General features: G+C 35.3%; 1 pseudogene; it reads left to right on the top strand.

The window, feature by feature from the left end:
• Positions 1 to 21,248: 21,248 nt before the first annotated feature.
• On the top strand, positions 21,249 to 23,446 carry LOC148754740 (uncharacterized; annotated as a pseudogene).
• The last annotated feature ends 680 nt before the right edge of the window (positions 23,447 to 24,126 follow it).

Here is a 24,126-nt window from a genome sequence, read left to right on the forward strand (position 1 = left end):
ACAGATACATCTTAAAATTACAGTGATGTAATGCAGTAAATGCTTATTTCTTGCTCACGTAAAGTCTAAAACAATTTTTCCTGGTTATCTTTTATCTCCATCCGAATGGTAATTGAGTAGCCCAAGCCCTTGGAATTCCAGGTCTGTCTGCTTCAATGGGCAATTGTCAAAGTTCCATAGCTTGCTAATATCTTGTGGAAAGAACACAGAGCATCACGCAAGGGAATTTTTGTTGGTCAGGCTTGAAATAACAAGGATGTGTTCAACAGTCTAAACTTACCTGCACCTTCCTACTTTGACTTTGTCCACCATTTAAGTCACAGCTGGATTTTCTTCTAAAATGTATGTATTTTCTTAACTTTTAATTATTCAGTAATAACTTCCTTCCACAAGGAAATGCAGTAACTCTCAGTCATTCTGTTTAAAACGCTGACTTATTTTCAGCCCTTATTGCAATCTGAGATTATGCATTGCATTTTTTTTTTTTTTTTACTTATTTATTGGTTGTCTCTCTGCCTCTCCCTAAATTTCTCTGAGAATTAAGTCTTTGACTGCCATGCTTACGGCGATACATTAGAACTTAGAAGGTGTGGCATCTCATGAGCACTTAGTTAAAAACATTTTGAATGAAGGAATCAGTGTGCATATGAAATTGATGATTGTTTCTACTAAAAATATAATTAAGAGAGCTAATTCTTTTTTGTGGGTGAAATTAGAGAAAGGAATCAAAAGAAAATACTAAAGAGAATCCCAAAATTTGTACAGTGAGTCAGAAATTGACTGAGAATAGAAACTGGAGTTTCAGACAGCTTATCTAGGCTTTATTTCACAACTGTGCAGCAGTTCTAATTGGCAGCCGAGTATTTCCATATATAATATGCTCTAAATTCTCAAGAGGCATGTCTACACAGGTTCTTAAAAGATTTAACTATCCTCTCTCATCAACTCCTCCACCCCCTTTATTTTTGCTAAACTAGAGAACTATTAGTTCAAATGCAAGAGAAACTTTGAAGTTAAGAAAAACAAAAGAACAACAAAAAAACACACTATTTGTAATCTTCTTACTTTTTATTTTTTAACCTTGCTTTCTCCATTTCACTCCCTACCTTATATAGGTTTTTCTCAGAACTGCAATGAAAAGAGGTTTAGTGAGTTGATACTTTTCAATCAACTATTCAAATTTGAATGCTTCATTATTTAGTGCTTTATTCAGTAAAATTATAGCTAGTTGTAAAAGAATAGTCTGGAGAGATGCACTTATGTAAAGTATGTTAATTATTAAAACAATTAAATATAAAAATGCATTTTATCCTTACTCAGCAAAAGTACTGTAATTAATCACACTTACATTTATTCAAAACTCTTCTAGTTTAAGATTTGCATTTAACGAAGGGAAACATTATTATAAGAAACCATGACAATTGTAACTAGTTTTAGGAAACACTTTATACGCAAATGAAATCATATTAAAACAAAGATCTCTGTTTTTTCAAGCTCTAGCTAATAATTCCTTTACTCAATACAGTGAAATTCTGTTTAGTAAAATAATATGAATAACCTCAATGATTTACCCAGTCTGTTAGAACTTATGTAATTGGATTGTAAATCCTTCTAATGAGATTTGTCCTTTGTACAACTTGAACCAGGTTTTCTCAGATTTTTTTCTTCTGTTTCACTTCGTGTATTTTAATAACAGGACCTAAATGATCTGGAAGTGATGTAGCCCCCAGAGAATGGGTACTGTGAATGGCAAATCTAAGTCACCTTTATACTTCAAAGTCTCAGGCAATATTTTATTTCTAACTCTGCCGAAACATTGGATTTTGGTGATGATAATTTGCATTAGGTAAGGGATAAAAAAGACATTTATGATGTGGAAAGAATAACATTCTAGAAGAACACTACCTGAAATAATAAAAGTTATATGCCAAGAATCTGCTCTCAGTTTCAGCTAAGTTGACAGAGTGAGGAATTCAGAAGTTACATTTTGTATGTAATTGAATAAAACAGTATGCTGTAGAAGTGGGAGTTAGAGAATTTTCACGGAGGCCCTTAATGCAAGGAAAACAGGACCATGTGAATATGCCAGTAAAATCAAGAGAAACTCTTGATTATCAAGGGTGTGTCTAAGAGAAATTGTAGAATGTATGGTAGTGTCTGGTAAGACATCTAGTACAAAAGACGCGTATTCCATTCCTGAGTTATGCCATTTTCTCACTGTGTGTCTTGAGGCAAGGTATTTAATCTTCCTGATTTCTATTTTCTTGCATTTATAATGGGATTAATTAAACATAAATCAAAGAGCTATTGATAATATTAAATTAAACAGTAATATATGTAGTGAGTTTGGCATAATAACTATGATATGGTGATGATGGTGATGGTGGTGGTGATGACGATGATGAATTCTAAGGTAGTCATATGCAGTCAACTTATTTAGGTATGCCACTTTAGATACATATATACATATACATATATATATATATATATATATATATATATACACACACACACACACACACAAAGATGTATATATATATATATATATATATATATATATAATTCATAACAAATATTGATATGGCTGTCTTCTGCTATCAGACATATTTATAGGCTATAAAGAATTGTATAATATGATAGAATGTAGACTAATCTATAACTGTGAAGATCAGTTATAGAACATAAACTGCCTTTAATACTGTGGATGCACAACCACATGTCCTGTGACAATCCCTTTTTATTATAACCTTCAATTGTAACCTTTTTATTGAATGTTGTTAAAATTTTCCTTTGTATTTCTCAATTTAGACATACAGCAAGATGGAGTAAATATCAAATCACAGCTAAAGGATATTTTGTGCTCAATAGCAAACACCTCATTTGTTGAAAACCTGTCTACCTCCTTAAAACTCAGGTCAAAATGAATCATTCTCTGTGGTGAACTAGCCAAGAAAGACTATACTGAAATATGTGTTTTTTTCTGGAGAATGACCATATTATAAGCTAGTTCAAATTGGTTTTATCTGCTACTAAATTATACCCATAACACAAACAATGAAAAACTGTGTATTTACCATGTTAATTACATCAGACATGCTAATGATGCATTAACTAGCTTTGATTATCAGTGGCTCTGTGAAATTTAAAACCGAACCCAGAGGACCATGTGTCTTTCTTAGGTAAATGTTACTGGGACTTAAGGACTGTCACGTTTCTGTGTGAAACCTCCAGGGTCTGTTGTTTGTTCTCCCTTGAAAGTCAGGACATGGATGTGCAGAGTTCACCTACTAAGAAGAATTTGACCTGGGCCCAAGATGGAGAGATAATGGGTATGGAGAGACAGGGTATGCATAGCCTGCCATTTGATAAGAGGACACAAGCATCTTCATATGTAGTAGCCTAAAGGACCCTGTGGCAGATGGTTTGTCTCACTGAGCCACTGATTCATTCATCCATCTGTTCTTCAACATAAACCCCACTAAAATCATTTAATACATTTCCCCCTTTATTCATGTTTTAGATTCTCTTTGACAGCAAACCCAAATAAAGATTCTCATGTCACTCTGCCCTAACATTGAATATTACTTCTCTTCCAAGGAACAACTCAGAATCTCAGAATAATATGTTGAAAGCTGAAAATAAATTTTCTTTTATTTAGCAAATACAGCTTTTCTCTGCATTCTGATGCTACTCAAAATTGCCAGTAATTAATCCTCAAATGAAGTGGCAAATAGGTGAAGTATTTCTATTTTAATCTTTGATAATTACTTACATTTAAAATGCATGACTCTCCTTATACTGGGGTCCATAAGTATTTCATTTCCAGCTAAGGTAATGAGTACATTAGAAAGGTAATGTGGGTAAAATTATTATAATTTAATTGCTTTAAAAGAGCAAATTTGGAAAATACAACAAAATGAGTAGTTTCCTGAGTAGATGAGTGAGCGTGCTACAAGGACAAACATGTACTTAAGATTTACTGTAATTTCTTGCTCAGGTCACTCCCACTTCTTTGATTAGCATTAGAACTGCCTTGAGGTTAAAACCACTTTCACGACTATAGAAGTGAACACTGAACTATGTAGGAAAAGGGAACAAATTATGAGTTTGTCATAAGAAAACAGTTCTGTTTACAATCACATTTCAGGAAGCATTAGAGTGGTGTCTTTTTAAGTAGTTGTGTCCCTCATTATTTTTATTAGTTTATGTATTTCAAGAAAATTGAGTATTGAAAAGTTTCATGCATTTTTAAATATATTTTAAATAGAGATTAAAATATATATACTTTAAAAAATATAGAGGAAACGGTTGGAGAGCTAGAACATAAGGTTTGACATTGGGTACATGTATATTTCTTTTTTATTTTTCTTTATTCCTCTTTATATCTTCCCACATAGGAGTGGAATTTGATAAGAAATAGATCACCTGACCTGGGGAGGTAGGACTTCCTGAGATGGGAAAACTAGAGTGGATTTGTTAGCATCCCCAATTAATAAGATATTTTCAGTGAAACATCAAATATCATTTAGTTCTAAAATTAGTGGCACAACTTCAATGGAAGGTACACTTGTGCTTTCCTATGCCTGAAACCTTCCCAAATTTGTTTCCTTTCTCTTTTTTTTCCAGATTCCCAGTGCTTTGTACAGATCTCTTTCAGAATTTCCTCTACCAAAACAAATTCCCAATTTTCACCTTCTGTCGTGCAGGGTGCCCTGCTCGCTGCGCCATTTGTAGTGCAGGGTGTCATGTGGAGTCTCTGGTCCCGCTCCCCACATAAGAACTCATGATATGTTGAGGCCAAAAAGGAACACCCACGGAGCCATAAGTAGGGGAGTCATATCACTACATTCTCTCTGGCGGCATCCGTCTCTCTGCAATCCGCTCTTGTTAGCTCAGCCACCATCTTCTTGCTAGTCCCAATTTTTCTGCTAGCATAGCCACAGCAGTTATATTAGTGGCCAAAGGCTCACTGGTTACAGCTGATGGCCAACTAGCCACAGCTGATGGCCATACAATCACATTTGATGGCCATTTATTACCTGAGCCAGCACCTGTCTATGTGAGGCCGAGAGCCTGGAAACTACTTTCTGGGGCTCTGTCCTCACACCTTCCAATTCCAATTTTCAAACTAGAAATATCATAGTTTGGCATTTATTTTCAACAATTCAAACTAAGATAGTGATTCCTCAATCTTCTTTCAATGATTCATTGGGATTTATCACATCCGTGGTCTTGTGGGGTAGGTATTCTTTGTATTTTATTCTACTTGGCAACAGGGTTGAGCCTTTAAGCCAGGCCAGGCCAGGCCAACTGTAGCACTGCATCCCTGTGGGAAGAGTGATTGATTCAAAGACAGGCACTAGACCAGTGAGAATGATCTGTCAATTTTCCTCCTGGGAATGCTGGGGAATGCTGTCTTCATTTTAGATCATTAGAAGGAAACAAATAGGGAATGATTTCCTGTAGTCATCCTACTTGGTTGAGCAAAAGTTTATCTGCAGCAGGAATGAAAATGTCTATACGAAAGGAGAAATACAAATGAGCTGAACTGAGAAATGGAGGCAGAGCCATGACAACATTACTTTAAGCCTGATTCTACTAGTATCTGAAATAATGCGGGAATATATGTGTGTAGGCAATAATAATATGCATATATATTTACTATTATGTGATACTCTATAACACATTAGTTTAATTATCATAGAGCTTATAATTTTTCAGATATTTTCCAAGTATTTATTCCTTGTATGCCACAATTATTTTCTGAAATATTTAACACAAATATTAACTAGTTAATTTTTTTTATCACAACCACACAATTCATAAATATTCAAGGTAGTTTATAATTCAGATGTTTTAATGCCTATCTTGGAAATTTCTCTTGATACTAAATACTCTCTGTCACTCCTTTTCTACTCTGACTTTTCTGTGTTTGTCCACTCCTCTTATACTGATCTGCTGAATATTCAGCAATATAATGACACAAGATTCTGTCATGTTCTGCAACACCCCTTCACAACCTTACCTCACCGAACAGTATGTAGAATCATCTCAAGTGTAGAAAGTACAAATGGACACAGGGGGTGGAGAAAAGACAGACCTAGGAACGATAAGTACATAATAGCATAAAGCTTCCTCTCTGTGCAATTTACAAATATTTGATTTACAGATATCTCACACATATTGAAGAAATGAGATTGTATAGAGAGTCAAATCTTCATGTTAAAACTTCTGCTTCCCCACATACAGACAAGGACCCATTGTTATTTAGTTAAAATAACCTAGTTATAAATAACGCCAATGGTGTGGTAAGATTCACAACTAAGATAAAGGCTTTAAATATTCTCTTAATTTTCCTCAGAAGTTGATAAAACACATTTTTTTCCTTCAATTTTCTTTCATGGGTTTTCATCACAAGCAAAAGTCAATTTCCTAAGCAAAACCGGTTTGTGGATTTGTGAACACACAAGACGTGCACCATAGTAGGAATAGTTGAAGGTCAATTTACTACCAAGAATTATGCAACAGCTCTATGCTTTTTTGTTCATGGGGTAGTTCCTGACTGAAAAAAAAAAAAAAATTAAAAAAAAATGATATCACTATTGTCTGAAGCCTGAGTTTTCTTTAGTAGAGACAACACAGTTACGTTTATGGGTTTTATACAACTTCTTTACCCCATCTTCAATGCCTACTGAATTTTTTTTTTTTTTTTTTTTTTTTTCTGGTAGTCCATTCTTCCAGTGCAATTGACAGCAAGACAATCAGGTTTAGGGGCTATAGAATAATCTGTAATGGGGCAAGATAACAGGTCTTATTTTAGCTCTTTCTTCTGCTCAAAATACTGTTGAAAATGTAAAGCTAAGACCCCTGAAGCGTCTTCAAGTACCACTTCACAGAGCAACTAATGCATATATATTTTAAACACATTTGACTGCACATAAATAGTGCAAATAAGTTCCTATAACTCTAACTGATGTCATTTCTTGGTGAGTGAGGAAAACTCCATGGGAATTTTAAAAATCATCCAGCACCAAAGAAAACAATTCTAATTGGAGAACAAAGCAACCTTCTGAGGAGGCTGCCTTGTACGAAAACATACCTATGCTGCGTAAACAGCACTTTCAATTCCATTCACAAAGGACTCATGGATACTTGTAGATAATTAAAAGCTATTTAAAAAGATAATTTTCTTCTACCAGGATTTTGGAAATTCGTTTTTCAGAGATATTATAAGAAGCAAAATTGTCTCCTCAGGCTCCCTTGGGCATTTTATGCTGGGTTTTTGCTTTCTTTCTCTGATGCAGGCTCCTTCCAGGCAATTCTCTTGGTGGTCTTTATTGAACTTCTGACTAATAAAATCCTCTGTGTTACTGAAGAGCCACTGTTTAACTTCAGGCAGTCCCTATGGAAAGTGAGTCACATCTATACAAATGTGGGAAGGTGATAAGGAACACTTTTATGACCCATGTAATTAAATCTCTCTTTCTCATCATTGCCTCATATTTGCTTATCTCAAGCTGAAGACAGCTGGACCCTCTTTCCTTCCCCAATTACATTAAATAATAAAGCTGTCTAGCCATGGAGCTGTTCACCTGTGACTTAAAAATGTACTGTCAAGAGAAAATTAAGATTTGCTTTTTTTCAACGGGTCACTAAGTTTCTCTCTACATTCTTTCCATTTTTTTCATTATTTGTCTCTGCTCTTCCCCAGTTCAAGAATTATACAATAGAATAACCATATTCTTTTCACAAATATAACTAAATGGATACATATGATTCAATCATCAGGTTTGTGCAACTTATAAAATTAAATGTTTAAATCAAAACGGAAGTCTAATTCATTAACATTTTTGAAAGTTATTCATTTTTTTTAATTAAATTTACTGGGGTGACAATGGTTAGTAAAATTATCTAGGTTTCAAGTGTGCATTTCTATAATACATCACCTATATATCACGTTGTGTACTCATCACACAGATTCAGTTCCTTACATCACCATATATTTGACCCCTTTTACCCTCTTCTAGCATCCTCCTTCCCAAAAAATTATTCTATGTATCATTTTCCTTTTTCCTCACCTCAATCATTAAATGCATTTTAGTTTTAGCCTGGAATGATTCTACTGTAGATGCATAAGGTGGAAAAACTGGAAGTCTGCCACCTATGAATGTCAAAAGGCAACTGTATTCTCGACAGTATATGTGATTTTTTCTATCTATCTATTATCCTTCTGTCCATTTATCTACGCTAATTAAAATTGTTATTCAACCTGATTCTAACAAACTCTCATTAAGGAAGGAAACAGAGTTGTGAGGATTTACCTCTTAACAAGTTATTGCCATGGGAATAGTTGACTCATAATTCATTTTTTTTTTCAATCCATTGTCACTCATTTACGCATTTCCATCTCCACATTTTGTCTCAATGTGATTTTCTTCTAAATAAATCTCAAAATAGATTGCACACCAATATGCTTCATCATTCTCAGACCAAATACCTATGCCCTGCCCCACCCACCCTTGTCACCTTTTAGGAAATGCTTCCCTCTCCAAGGAACCTAACTGAAAACATGATAATATGTTGTCTAATGAATGAGTCAGTATTTTATTGCACTAGCAGATATGTATGTGTTCCAATATTTTGTTTTATTTTATTTCATTTTATTTTATTTTGGTTTCAGAGAAGCAAATTTTGTTAGTAATGACATTATCTAAAACGTATTTAAGATAATACATTGTTGTATCTGTTTCTCTTACTTGCCCTTAACCTTCCCATCTTCCTCCTGCTCTTCCTTCATTATTAAAGACAGTCCTGGAGGATCACTCCTTCCTCCTACAGTGATGCAAGAGCCATCTCATATATTTAAATTGAATTATCTTTCTCCTTCTCCTCCTTCTTTTTCCTTCTTAATTGAGGCATAATTGGCATATAATATTATATTGGTTTCAGGTGTACAACATTATGATTTGATATTGGGATAGACAATTGGCCCTTGCACAATGACAGGCTGAAGGGTGCCAATCCCCATGCAGTCAAAAATCTGCGTATAACTTTTGACTTTCCAAAAACTTAACTACTAATAGCCTACTGTTGACTAGAAGCCTTACAAATAACATAAACAGTTGATTAACACATATTTTGTATGATCTATTTATTGTATACTCCAGTCTTACAGTGAAGTAACCTATAGAAAAGGAAATGTTAATTAAGAATATCATAAGGAAGAGAAAAAACATTTACGGTACTATGAATACTGTATTTATCAACACCGTAAATTTGCATTGTCTGTTTTAGGCCATGTGGTTTATCTGTGAGTCTCTGAGATTTTTGGAACTGTCAAATTAAAAAAGAAAAAAAAAATCTATATATAAGTGGACCCACACAGTTCAAACCATGTTGTTCAAGGGTCAACTCTATTACAAAATGATCACCACAATATATCTATTTAACATGGATCACCATACAGTGTTACAAAATCTGTTCCTCTTCTTCCCCTTCCTCTTCCTCTTTCTCTACTTCTTCTCCTCCTGCCTCTGCTCTTCCCCTTCCTTCCTTCTTTTTCTTTACTTTTTTTATCTATACTTGATCCAAAGAAAATTTCAGATCTCTTTTATGCCCCTGTTTTTAGTTATATGTTCCAACCACACTGTCCCAACAACACCACACTTATGGCAACAACCCAAGACTCTACTTGTAATGTTCCATCTTTCTGTGACCTGGAAGAGAGGGAGAGGGTTGGGTGAGCACTCTGTGCTATGAAGGAATACAGCGAAAAGCAGTTAGAAGGAAGATACCAATATTATCTTAGGGGAGAAACCCATGGATCAAGATGAAGATAAGAATCAAGATTTCAGGTGCAACAATTAGAGAGAGTTATAAGACAGGAAAACAGAAGCAGTAATGATAAGTGAGGCAGGCAGAATTTTAAGATGATCTCTAAGACATTCACTCCTCTGGTTTACACAGCCTGTATAATTGTTTGAACTTTGAGTGTGATTAATTTTATTTGTGTAATTAATCTGCATTAACCTATTATTATAGGGCACTATTGACCTTAAGATAAGGAGATTATCCAGGTGAGTCTGACTTAATCATATAGCTCTTTAAAAGCATGTTATTCTCCTGCTGGTTGCAGAAAGATGTGAGAGATTGAAAGCAGAAGAAGGAGTTGACATGTTGTCAATGGCTTAAAGATGAAGGAAACCAAACAGCAAGAGATGTTAGTGGGCGTTAGAAACTGAGAGTAGCATTCAGTTGGCCCCAAGCACAGAAATGAGGAATATACTCCCATTACTGGAAGGAACTGCATTCTGCCAACAAGAATTGCCTTGGACACACATTTTTCAGTATAACTTATAAATGATAATTCATTCTGGCTGACACATTGATTTTAGTTTTCTGTGACACATTGATTTTAGTTTCTGTTTCGGGGTAGAAAACAAAGCCACACCACGATGGGTTTCTGACCTACCTGTGAGCTAATAAATGGGTATTGTTTTAAGATGCTAAGTTTGGGGTGAATTTTTATGCAGCAATAGAAAACTAACATACAGAAACCAGAGAATAAAAATGGCCAACTCTCAAAGCTAGGCATTTGGGTAATTGTAGCAGTACCAATATATACATTGGCAGGACAAACCTACTTTAAAAGTTTGGAAAAAAAATCTAATACTGAGTTTATCCAAGTTCTTTATTGCTCCTAGACATTTCTTTGTGACTATAGAGACAGAATATTAGACTTAGTATGCTTGAAATCTCTCTCTTTCTCTTTTGCTGCCCTTCATTGGTTACACTACAACTTGCCTGTGGTAGGCAGAAAAACAGACATTCTCCCCAAAAGATGTCCATGTCCTAATTCATGAAGATTTTGAGTATGTTATGTCATATTATAAGGGAGAATTGAGGATACAAATGTAATTAAGTTTGCTATTTTATTTATATTACAATAAGGAGAATTTCCTGGATGATTTAGGGTGAGCAAACATAATGAGAAGGGCCCTTAAATGAGAAAGGGGGGTACATAAGAGTCAGAATCAGAAAGATGACAGAATGAGAATGACTTTATCTTCCATTGTTGGCTTTGAAGGTGGGAAAGGGTTATGGACCAAGGAATGAGGTCAGACTCTAGAAGCTGGAAAACGCAAGGAAACAGATTCTCCCCCAGAGTCTTCAAAAGAAACATAGTCCTTCCAATACCTTGATTTCAGCCTAATGAAACCCAGTGTGGACATCTAACCTCCAGAACTGCAAGATAATAAATTGCTATGCTTTAACACATTAAGTGTATAACTTGTTACTGTGACAATAGGACACTAACACATAACCTTTCATTTCATTTCATTTCATTTCATTTCATTTCATTTCATTTCATTTCATTTCATTTCATTTCATTTCATTTCATTTCATTTCCATTCTTTAGGTTAACAGTATCACCTGGTCAACCATCCAAGTTAGACATCTCAACGTCATTTCCAATTCTTTCCTCTTCCACATGCCTTCTGTAACATATGGTCAAGTCCATTCTATCATGTCACTTGCATCCATTACTTCCACTCCATTGACTGTAACATTATTGTGGTAGGTATACATAATTTCTTGACTGGGCTATTGAAATTGTTTCTGCCATCAGAGATCACTCCATCTGTCAAGCTGATACCAGTTATTTTCTGAAGCTACAAAATATGATCAAGGCATTCTCCTGGATCAAAACCAACAACAAAAATAGCCTCCCAATGACTTTCAAAACATGTAAGTTTAATAGAATTGCTTATACCACCTAGAAAGCAATTCAAATCTCTAAGAAGCTTTGGAAAATCTAAATGATGATTTCTGTAAATCTTATTCTTTGCAACTTGAAATGTAGTGATCCTGTTTTCTTATAAATTATTTTGAATGGTTTTCATCATTCTAACTGACCTTTATTATCACAGTGTCGTTTCTTTTCCTAACTAATTTTTTCTACCTTATGATGCTTATCTTTTCCCAGTCAGTGTAGAAAAGAATATTTTCATATTTTTCTAACTTGTTCCTTGAAATTCAAAACATTGACACTGAAAATTACCCTCATTAAATGCATAGCCTACTCTAACTTTATTTTTCACCAAATACAAAACTTTTCTGTTCAGCATCAATCAGTAACATGATGCCATTTTTTCTATCAAATATCACTATTAAATCAGTGAATTATCACATTTTAAAGATATTACTCTAGTCTTTTTATGTTTACCTCTATATTTTATATTAATTGGAAATTATTAAATTATTCAGTCTAAGCTTGTGAAGTTTTCTTGGCAATATGAAACCATATATTATATATATATATATATATATATATATATATATATATATATATGTATATGTATATATATATGGTTATTTTTCATCATCATAGATGCATTAAAGCCATCATAGGACTGAAAGAGCCTTGACCCCACCTCAGCATCTGCACATCAAATATATAAATTCCCTCCATAAGAAGTTATGATGCTATCTTAATGGTTTGGAATACCTCCCACCCTTAACCTCCACCAATATCTTTATTTAATTCAGAGTTTTCTTTTTTAAGTGATTACTCTTGGATCCTATAAATTGGTATTATGTTTTATTTTATTAGTCTAGGCTATATTTCTCAATCTACTGATTGCACATTGAACTAGAGTGTCATTTCTCCTTTCACTAATTTACTTGAATCATTTGAAATTGCCAATATTTGATTAATTTGACTGATAAAATTTTCTATTTCATAAGGTTAAATATAACATTTAGTTTAATAATGTGTACATATGATTGCAGGTGCCAATTTTCCAATCTCCCCAAGTCCACCAGTTTTAGCCCTCACAACTTTTTGGTGCACTGCTGGTTTTTTCAATCGAACAAACAAAATTAATATGAAATTTAGGTTTTCTATAGTGTGTTTCATGTTTTCAAATCAACATAAAATACCCTAAAATGGAATAGAGCATGGATATTAGCACACATTAGAAGCACACTGAGAACCCTCACATGAAGCACTCAGAAATAGAAGAGCCTTATCTTCAAACCCAGTGACCTTACGGACCTCAGGTATCCAGCATTTTCAGTCATGGTACTCAGTTGCGTCAATTTCATGTACCCCCCCGCCCAACCATTGTTGTCCAGCACTGCTTGCTCTAACCTCACACAAAAATCAACAATTTAAATTAATTAAAATATGTTTTGGGGATTGAGGAATCTTTGGAAAGATTTTTCAGTAGAATAAAAATTAACCTAGAAGCGGATGGGTAACAAAACCTACTTTCAATCATTAAAATAAGTCTTAAAGAAATAGAATTATACAAAAAGTACACTGTAAATAATTTAGCTATAAAACAAAGGGCATTTTCCCCCTAGGTGTGTGAAGGTGCTGGTCATATACCATCACTTTGCATTTGACCTATACATATACACATGTTCCTGTCAGTGATTTGTCTCTGAATATCCAAAATGGTCATACATAGCAAGTAACCTCAAAAAAAGTTATTTTTTTGAAGCATGGAAGGAAGCTGCCTTTAATTTTTGTTTTTTGTTTTATCCCTTTGGAGTCCTATAGATAAGAGTGCTTCAATCCACTAATACTCATTGATTTGCCACTGATTACTTCAAATTCCATTGATTACTTCAATATTCCTGGCCTGGGATTTTAAACATGATTTCTGATGTGTTTCTTAAAATACTACTTAGTCATACCATTTAAATTTTATTTACAGATACATTATTTTAAAAATACTTTAAAAATAATTCAAGTGTCCTTATGCAGTCTTGATCAGATATATAGACTTATTTATAGATTTTGTTCATTTTTTATTTTTGTTTTACTCCTTAAAATGACAGCAATGGGTGAAAGTAAGTTGGACTTGAAAATATATTTTTCCAAATAGCAAGGCTTTTATGAATGGTTTTTCAGCTAAATAACAAATCTAAAATACTTCTTAGGTGAATTACTTCTCTTGACTTAAGTTTAAAATCTATGAACTAAATGCAGATTTTTAAAAAATCACTAACATTGATGTAATACCTTATTTAAAAAATCATCTGTATTTTTCATATTTATTTTCTAGCAAATAAATAATTGGAGAATTTTCCACTATTGAGAATGTATTTCTAAATATATAGAAAAATGAGGGGTTAATTAATGGTTTGATTATTTTTATTCCTACGACACACTAACACCAATTTGTTACAAACACTTGCCACCTGTTTCTGTCACTTATCTCCCTCTGAATCTTTCCCTTTCCTTCTATTGTTTAAATGAATATTCAAAGGTTTTAGATAATTAATCACACAGAACTGTTTTAAACATGTTTTGCCCTAAGAGGTCTTTCAAATAATTAGCTCCTTTGTAAGTGTTCAAAGATATAGTACATTATGCCAAGATAGTAAAATTTCCAAATAATTTTCTTCTTTTTGCTGATCTATATTAACCCAATCTTTCAATTCCCTATTCCCAATTGTTGAATAAAACATCAACAGAAGATGGCACTGTTTAGTCGTCATTTAAAAAAACTATATATATCAGCAAATAATCTCTCCACTTTTAACAAAAAAACAAATTTTAAAAAGCTACCTGGGAGGAAAATAGACAATTGTATTTCAAAATCGAGGTGAGGTACATAGCATAAAGCATAATTTACTTGAACATCAGAATAAGAAATAATTTTAAATGAAACATGGAAAACTCAATTATGAAACACACTTTCCACCAAAATGATAAGAAAATATCATTTTATAGCCCAGTATTAGTTATATATGAAAAGTACCAATCCCATATGTGATATCAAGTCATTGGAGGAGTACTGACATTCACATTAGAGTTTGTGTCCCATCTTTACAAATACTAATGAGACCTTGGACAAGTTGTTCTGTGAATCTAAATGACCTCACTTATATAAAGGAAAGGGAATGCTATGTGTTCTATTTTTAAGGTTTAAGTCAAAGTATAGTAAATATTCAATCCCTAACATTTGTTTTACCATACTAGAATATAAACATTGTGTGGGGCAAAAACATAAAAAAAAGGGGTTTTTGTTTGTTTGTTTTTTGTTTTGTTTTTTTGTTTTTTTATCATTATGTTGTCAACATGTAGTATGTTCCTTGTCTGACATTTAGTAGAAGCATGACAAGTGTTGTTTCATTAGAATACATAACAAAACTTTAATGGACTATATGTTGGCTTTATATAATGGACTATATAAATGGCCTTCCAAAGAGGGACTGTTACAATCGTATTAAGGTTTTCAGAAGCAATAATATAAGTTATCTAAATAGATAGAACAAAAATTACCATTCTTTTTATATTGATATCTTTTAACACTATTACATATAAACAGATGACTGTATCTGAAAATATAATAAGGAAAATTTTGTCCCTGTGGAAGTACCCAAATTTATTGGCAAGACAAATTACTTGAATCCAATTTACACTGATTAAATGTGTATATTAAAAATAATCACATAGAAATGAAGAGCTTACATTTTTATCCTAGAATTCAACTCCTGAGCAAACCTAAACCTAAAAAACAAAATTTCAAATTCATGTTTGAAAGAGTTACATGTTTAAACATTCATCCACATAACTCCCACATAATAGATATTGCTAGTATTCATTTAAAAATCCATTTTATTTTCTTCTTAGATACGTATATAGTTGGCCCATATTTCCTGCTCTCCTTTGCAATTAGATTTGGTCACATGGCTGAGTTGTAGCAAATGGAATGTAAATCAAAGTCTTATTTGTTACTGTTATGTGAAGGTTTTTAAGAAATGGATATGCCCACCAGGGGGTAACAAAGACAGGATAGGGTTAAGCTCCATCCAGCAGGGCAAATATTTTATCACTAACATATTTAGATTTTTTCCACCCTAACTTCATATGTTAATCACTGCCAAAATGTCTTGAGTATTTCCTCCCTTCTTGACAGATGCCAAATTGTTACCTCTTTTCTCTAATTCATGCTGACAGAGAGTTGATCAGTGATTGCCTCTCAGGAGTGAGAAGCGACTAGAAAGTGGTATAAAGGAACTTTTGGGAGCAAAGCAAATATTTTGTATCTTATTTAGTTGGTAGTTACATGAGACGCACTAGTCAAAATTTATCAAACTATATGTTTAAGAAGTGAGCTTATTTGCATATAAAATTTTCTTTCTTTGAAAAATAAGATTAATTTGTAAATAATAACGTAAATATTTCTCTTGGTTCTTTGTGTATCTGAAGGTAAGAGATTAAATTTCATGAGTAAAAGTGGAATTAATTGAACATTATAATTCTGAATAGAGACAATGAAACAGACCCAATGATTCTTATGATATTTAAAATTTTATTATGTTTTGAAAGAGGTTAGACAGTCTTTCTGGCTTCAGAGAAAAAACAAGAACAAGAGGTATATTAACAGAAGGGACATGCTCGATTTTAGAAATACCTCTAGAATGCTCTCGATACTTTTCAGAACAACAATATGTTGAGGTAGAAAGCTTTCTAATCACACAAGTTCTAAGCAGAAATAAAATGAACAGTGATCATGGATGTTCGGAGATATTTTCCACAGGTAATGGGATTTGACTAGAGGACCTATGAGATTTTTACTAACTTTCAGAATTTTTACTAAGTTTTAGGATTCTAAAATGCATAATTTAATATACACAAAACTACATCTTAAATTACCCTAGTATAGCTAGTCTAGTAAGTATATGAAGGCTGCACTTAACATACTATTCATCATATCTCATTATTAATCACCTTTCATACATTTCCTATCACCTTTAAAGTAGTGTGTTTATAAATGTGTGTGGAGTACATAGTAGTATTTCACAATGAGTTTCTTTTCATTTTAAGAGTTTATTTTAATCTTGCTTTGTGGATTATTTCCTATTTCAAATTCTGTGCATCATTCATTTTACAAAGAAATTGAATTAAAACATTCTTCTAATTTACCATCTAAGGCAACATACAATTTAAAAATATATTAATAATATTTTGCTCTCCGGTAAAATAATCTTTAGAACAGTTCTCCATTGCTAAAGCAAAATAGACTAATTTATCTAGTGAATGAAAACATCAGTTTAACCCCTTGTTGAAGAAGATCTGTTTCTGAGGTACTAAAATAATCTAATATGTTAGCAGATTTTGGGATTCCCTGAACTATACAATTTTAATGTGAATAAATACAGAATGAATAAATATTTAGAGAGATAATTGACCTAAGGTTTTCAAATGTGTATTTTGGTAAATAAGGCTACATAAAAATCTACAGAAAACAACTGAAAACTAATATTATCATAATTTTATAGAAAAGAAAATAACCTTTAAAGACCCTTCAAAATTAAATCAAACCTAGGACTGGCATTCACAATATTTACAGGTATGGATATCATAAGGAACTGACCAGTTAAAACAGAAATTCGCTAATGTGCATTACTGGTTTATACTAACACCATACTTGGATAAATGTAATGTTAAAATTAAAACAAACAAACAAACTATATATGCATATATGTGTGTATATATATAGACACTATATATATATATATATATATATATATATATATATATATATATATATAGACACTATATATTTTATATAAAATATAAAATATATTTTTTCATAAAAAATCATTGCATTATCCTTATGTCCTTATTTTATCTCAGATTATAAAAATGTTGTTACACATGAGTAAGTGTCATCAGGAAAAAAGTTGGGGAATGCTGACCTATCATATCCTTCAAAGGTGTGAACCCCAAATCAGCATCAATGAAAGCGTATAGGTGAATTTTGTGTGTTATTGAATTGCAAGTATTAAGTTTAAATATATTATAAGATGCCTCTCTCAGTCCTGTAAGGAAAGGGAGTGATCCTGAAATAGCCTGGATATAGGCTATTTAATACATATGAAGTGGAATATTTGGTCTCATTCCTTACGGTTTTCAATCTAGCTATAGAAACAAGATGAATGCATATTAAATAATGATAAACTTACTTTAAATTGATGCATCTAAGTATATGAAATAATAGTATTGCCCAGAAACATACCTAATAAGATAACCCATCGTAAAAAACAAAGAAAAACTGATTACATGGAAGAAAATTTAATTTGAAAAATATTTTCAAATGAAATGGATTCTATTTATATTTTGGGATCTATAAGAATTTTAAACATGCTCATGAATGATAACTGATGCATAGAGTTCTCTCTATATAGACATTAGATTCTTAAAGAGTGAAAAATAACTAATCTGGGTGAAAAAGAGCTATATGCATACCCCTGCTTTGTGCTCCATGGAAAATCTAGGACTTCCTACATATTCTTAGGTGAGCCCTTGATTTGACATACTAACTCTAATGCCAAAATACTCTGTTAAATATACTGTAGGATTATGAATTTTAGGTATCTCCTGAAGTCGTGTGCAAGAAATTGAAAGATATGTAGGTTGTGGTAGGCTAAATAATGACCCCCGAGATAGTTTATTCCTAATTCTCAGAACCTGTGACTGTGGCCTTATATGACAAAAGGGGAGTTACAGATGTGATAAAGTTAAGGATTTTGAGAAAAGTAGATTATCTTGGATAATCCACATGAGTCCTAAATGTAATCACTAGTGTCCTTATAAGAAGGAGGCAAAGGAATATTTGTCTAGAGTAGTGGAAGAAGGCAATGTGAGGGAGGCAGCAGAGATTGGAGTGATGGGGCCACAAGCTGAGGAATGCTAGTTAGCTGGCTTCCTCTATAGGCTGGCAAAGGATGGATTCTCCCCTGGAGCCTCCAGAAAGAACCAGCCCTGCTGATACTTTGATTTTGGTTTCTTAAGACTCATTATGGACTTCTAACCTCCAGGACCAAAGAGAATAAATTTGCATTGCTTAAACCACAACGTTTATGGCAATTTGTTGCAATGGCAACAAGAAACTAATAAGTAAAACTATTTTTCTCTTCTCTTACATCTGCTCTGATTTCATATTTAAATTAGATTGTCTCAGTGCCTTTTAAATTAGCATCTTGTATCACACTCTGCTTTTATCAGATCTGTGCTATTGTTACATAAGGACGGACAATTAAGTTTGTGAACTCATCCTGGAGAAAATGCTACATACCTCATTGCTCAATATCACTAGGGTCACCTTTGAAGTACTCCTCTTGGGAAGCTATGCACTGACTCCAGTCCACCCTTCAAAACAATTTTGGAATTTCTGGATCGGCCATCAGAGCTGTCGTCATATTACCCTCGATGTCCTGAATGTCATCAAAATATGTTCCTTTCAATACTTCCTTTATCTTTGGGTAAAGAAAGAAGTCATTGGGGGCCAGATCAGGTGAGTAGGGAGGGTGTTCCAATACAGTTATTTGTTTACTGGATAAGAACTCCCTCACAGACAGTGCCATGTGAGCTGGTGCATTGTCGTAATGTAAGAGCCATGAATTGTTGGCGAAAAGTTCAGGTCATTTTCATCTTTTTCACACAGCCTTTTCAGCATTTCCAAACAGTAAAACTTTCTTAACTGTCCAGTTGGTACAAATTCATAATGAATAATCCCTTTGATATCAAAAAAAGTTAGCGAAAAGTTCGTGAACTTAATTGTCAGACCTCATATACCTCTTTTTTGTTTTAATGGTATTGTCTCCATTGCCAAATTACTTACATTAAAAATGAGGCTGTATTTAGTATTTTTTCTGAAACAGCCAATTAGAAGCCAGTTAAACAAATTGATGTATAACATCCTTTGCTGAGAGTTCATGAAATTCCTCATAAAATAGGTCCTGTTTGACAACACATTTTTTTCTTTTAATTGAGTAAACAATCATAAAATGTCATGTAATGGGAAAATATACATTGTCTTCTGGGTTTAAATGTAAAATAAAATACAATATTTCATAATATAGAATATGTTCACTGTAGCTTTTTATTAATGACAGAGTCATAAAGACATGAAATTGAACCATTTAAAAAGTTCTCAGACATAAATTATAAGGTGAACCTCACGTGTCCCTTTCCCAGTGCACCACATTTTTTATGAGCTGTTTATCAAGAGGTGGTAATTATGGCATTAGGGAAATCAGATGTGGGAAAATTAGAATCTGAGATAAATAGAAGGTGTGTCATGAGTATTACAGCACATTTTAAAGATTTTGTAGGGAAGTCAAACCAAAATAGTGTTGAATTTTAGAGACTGAGTTGTATCCCCCTAAAATTCATATGATGTGGTCTGAAATCCCAGCGTCTTTGAAAGTGACTGTATTCCATGACAAAATTTTTAAATAGGTAATTAAGTTAAAATGAGGTCATTATGAGACAGGTTAGTTAGTATGACGTCAGGCAGTTAGGAATTCCCTGGTAGACTGAGCAGAAACTGAAATTTCCAAGCCTCAAGATAACCTGCTCCTGCAGGGCAAAAACCTTAATCATACTCCAGGGCAACTGGAACTTTTCAAAAGTCTCCTGTAGGCTGGAGCAGCAGAGTGAATCTGATAAACATCGTACTACTGGGTACCAGCATCCAAGTATTTCCCTCCCAGGTAGAAACAGAAAAATAAAAGTAAAGCTTTTGCCTTAGCTAGTGGGCTTCCCAGTTTTAGGTACACTCTCCCGCTCGGGAACTATAATCTTTCCTCATGCTTTAATGAATTATCTTCCTTTATAACTCTTTGCCTCTCCTTGGTCCGTGTGTCTATTCTTCAGCTTCACGAGACATGATCCTGTCTCAAACTCAAAAATTGCCAGCAAATCCTACTTTATTTGGGGGCTCGTCTGGGATTGAAGGAGAGGCAAATATTATCTGTACCTTTCTACTGGCCCACTTATTGGGCCTTTATCATTTTTGTCTCTTTTTCCTATCTCACAAACAGTAGGCCTCAGTCAGCCATTTAAATGTGAATAGCACGGCTGCTACTCTCAAGACTGGGAGGGCAGGTCTTGCAGAAGGGCTCTGGTCGATCCCCTCCGGCATTGAGCCGGAGGAATGTCGGCCACAGTCCAACTGCCTATTCTCTTGCTTTCTCTCTTGGGCGGAGTGAAGCCCAAAGACAGCGTGCTGTTGGGGTGAATGGCCCTTGGCAGCAACTGAAGGACCCTGGGTGTGGCTACTCTGCGGTGTGTCCCAAAGGCTCCCTGAGTCTTCCCCCAGCCCGACTGCCCTGAAGGGTGCCATTTGGAGGCTATCCTCCTCCTCTTTGCTATTTTCTCATATTCTTCTGCTGCTTATTTTCCTTTGCATGAGGAAACTGAATGCTGGTGTGTGGTCAGGATGGTGGGCCTTTGCAGACAACTGAGGGACCCTGGGCGTAGCTACTCTGTGGTGGGTCCTAAAGGTCTCTCTGGTCCCTTCCCAGCCCAACTGCCCCTAATGGTGCCAGTGGGATGTCTCCTTCAACCATGCTACTCTTTTCATCCTGTCACTATCCGCATGTCATGGGACATTGATCCAGGGTCTCTTCCCTGTGTGACCCCCTCAACATTCCCTGCTGACCTCAAGACATCTTAAAGTAAGAACATGGACCTCTGCCTCTATAAGACATCTCTTGTCACTCAGGATAAGATTTATGTCACTTAGCATTCCCTCTCCTATCATGCTCTTGGGATCTCCTCCAAGATTTTAAGCGCAGATAGAGGTGTCCTGATGCACACCCCAAATCTCACTGTTGTTTCTTGATCTTTCCACCTGTTGTCGATTCTTTGATAATTGTCTAGCAACCCAAGTTCATCGGGGCCTCTACCCATGGAGCCCCGATTATTTTGCAGCTTTCCTTTTTCACCTTTGCTTTTGCCAGCCAACTGGCAAAATTCTTGGAAAAAGGCGGTACATTGCATACTCCCTTTATCTCAAGGAAGAAGACTTGTATGAATCCTTTTGGGGCTTCCATTTTCTTTTTTGTTCCCTCTTATCTATTGGGAATCAAAACTTCACCCCTGACCTTTCTGCCCAAACCACATGCCTTCTTTACAAGCCTTGAGTATATACTACTTCCTTAAACATCTTTATTTAGAAGGCCACTATTATAGTAATCGTGCCATCAAATGTGTGCGTGAAGGTCTCTCACACACCTTCACATCCCTGAATTGCATCTTGAAACATTGGGACAAATTTGACCCTCAGACTTTGAAGAAGTGGTGCCTGGTTTTCTTTTGTTCTGAGGTTTGGCCTCAATACAAGTTGGATGATGGGGAGACTTGACCTTCTGAGGGAAGTACTAATTATAATACTATCTTGCAGCTAGATCTGTTTGCAGACAGGAGGGAGAATGGTCAGAGGTTCCATATGTTCAGGTTTTTTTGCTCTGAGGGACAACCCAGACCTCTGTAAGAAATATAAAGTCGTCCTGGTTCTTTTGGCTGTGATCTCTTGCCTCCTTCCTCCTAAGGAGATCTCTCCTAAAGGGGTTCCTCCAAAGGAACCTCCAGCAGGATACTCCTCTCCTGAGGAGGTCCCCTCAACAAACACCCAGTCAAAAGATAAGATCACCCCAAAACTTTATATTCTGCTCAGGAGACGGTTCCTGCCCCAGCTCCTCCAGTTTTTCTCCATATCCAGGAACGCCTGGATAAAAATCTCCCAGCTTGGAGTAATCTCTTTCCCTTACAGGAGATACCAGGAGAATTTGGGCCTGTCAGGGTTCAAGTCCCCTTTTCCTTACGAGACCTCAGACAAATAAAGGGAGAGCTAGGGAAGTTTTCAGATGACCCTGACAAATACATAGAAGCTTTCCAAAATTTAACCCAGGTCTTTGAGCTCTCTTGGAGAGATGTTATGTCAATCCTAAATCAGACTCTCACAAGTTCTGCAAGACAAGCTGACTTGCAAGCTGCCAAAAAGTTTGGAGATGATCAGTTCATAGCATATCATGAGAGCAGACAGGACGGGACTATACTCAAGAGGCTTTCTCTGCTGGGAAACAAGCAGTACCCACTGATGATCCACAATGGGATCCCGAGACAGCCATGGGACATTGGCAGAGAACACACTCTCTGGCATGCTTTTCAGAGGGAATGAGGAGAACAAAGGCCAAACCCATCAATTATTCAAAACTATCCACTATTAGCTAGAATTTAAAAGAAAATCCTTCAGCCTTTTTAGAAAGGCTCAGGGAGGCCTTAATTAAATACACTCCTATAGGGCCAGACATCCCTTCAGGAGGAATTATTTTAAAAGACAAATTTATAACTCAGGGTGCCCCAGATAGCCACAGGAAATTACAAAAATTGGGTATTGGTCCCCAAGGCACCTTGGACCAGTTACTCAAGGTGGCCAACACCATCTTTTACAATCAGAACCAGGAGGAAGCCCAGGATAATGAAAGAAAAATAAGAAAAAAGGCAGAAATACTGGTGGCTGCCTTACAGGGTGCCCAGGGAAGGGGAAGGTCCAACTGCCGCCAATGTGGACAGTCTGGTCACTGGCAAAGGGAATGCCCACAGAAACCAGGGCCGACTTGGAGACCTCCCTGACCCTGTCCCATCTGTGAAGGGGATCACTGGAAGTCAGACTGCCCCTGGAGGCCTCCAACCCCAAGGCCAACCTCATCTAGCCAGACTCCCACTCAGGACTGAAGGGGCCCAGGGCTTCTACCAGTGGCTCCCTCGTCCCATCTAACTATTGGGACTCCTGAGCCCTGGGTAACCCTTGAAGTGGAAGGAAAACCTATTGATTTCCTTCTAGACATGGGAGCCACGTTCTCTTTCCTCCTCTCCAATCCAGGGACCCTCTCCAATTGACATGTATTGTCAGCGGAGTTGTGGGCAAGCCAATCGCTAAATATTTTTCCCCGCTTTTAGGTTGCATATTGGATGACAAAATATTCTCCCACTCATTCTTAATCATGCCAGATAGCCCTACTCCTCTATTAGGAAGAGACATTATGATGGCGATGAGAACTATTGTTCTCCTAGCCCCCGGAAGTATTCCTAGCTGCCTCCCAGTAGTAGAAACCAACATCAACTCTGATGTCTGGGCACCACAAGGGACAATTGGTTGTGCCTTAACCGCTGTTCCAGTCCACATTCATCTTAAGGACCCTATTTTCTTTCCTTACCGGAAACAATACCCTCTAAAACCCGAGGCACAAAAAGGATTAATCCCTATCATTAACAGTCTCAAACAACAAGGACTCCTCAGAGAATGCAACAGC

The sequence above is a fragment of the Rhinolophus sinicus genome, chromosome 17 (assembly GCF_057876585.1).
Source record: "Rhinolophus sinicus isolate RSI-liver-muscle chromosome 17, RSI-T2T, whole genome shotgun sequence".
In the NCBI taxonomy this organism is placed as follows: Eukaryota; Metazoa; Chordata; class Mammalia; order Chiroptera; family Rhinolophidae; genus Rhinolophus; species Rhinolophus sinicus.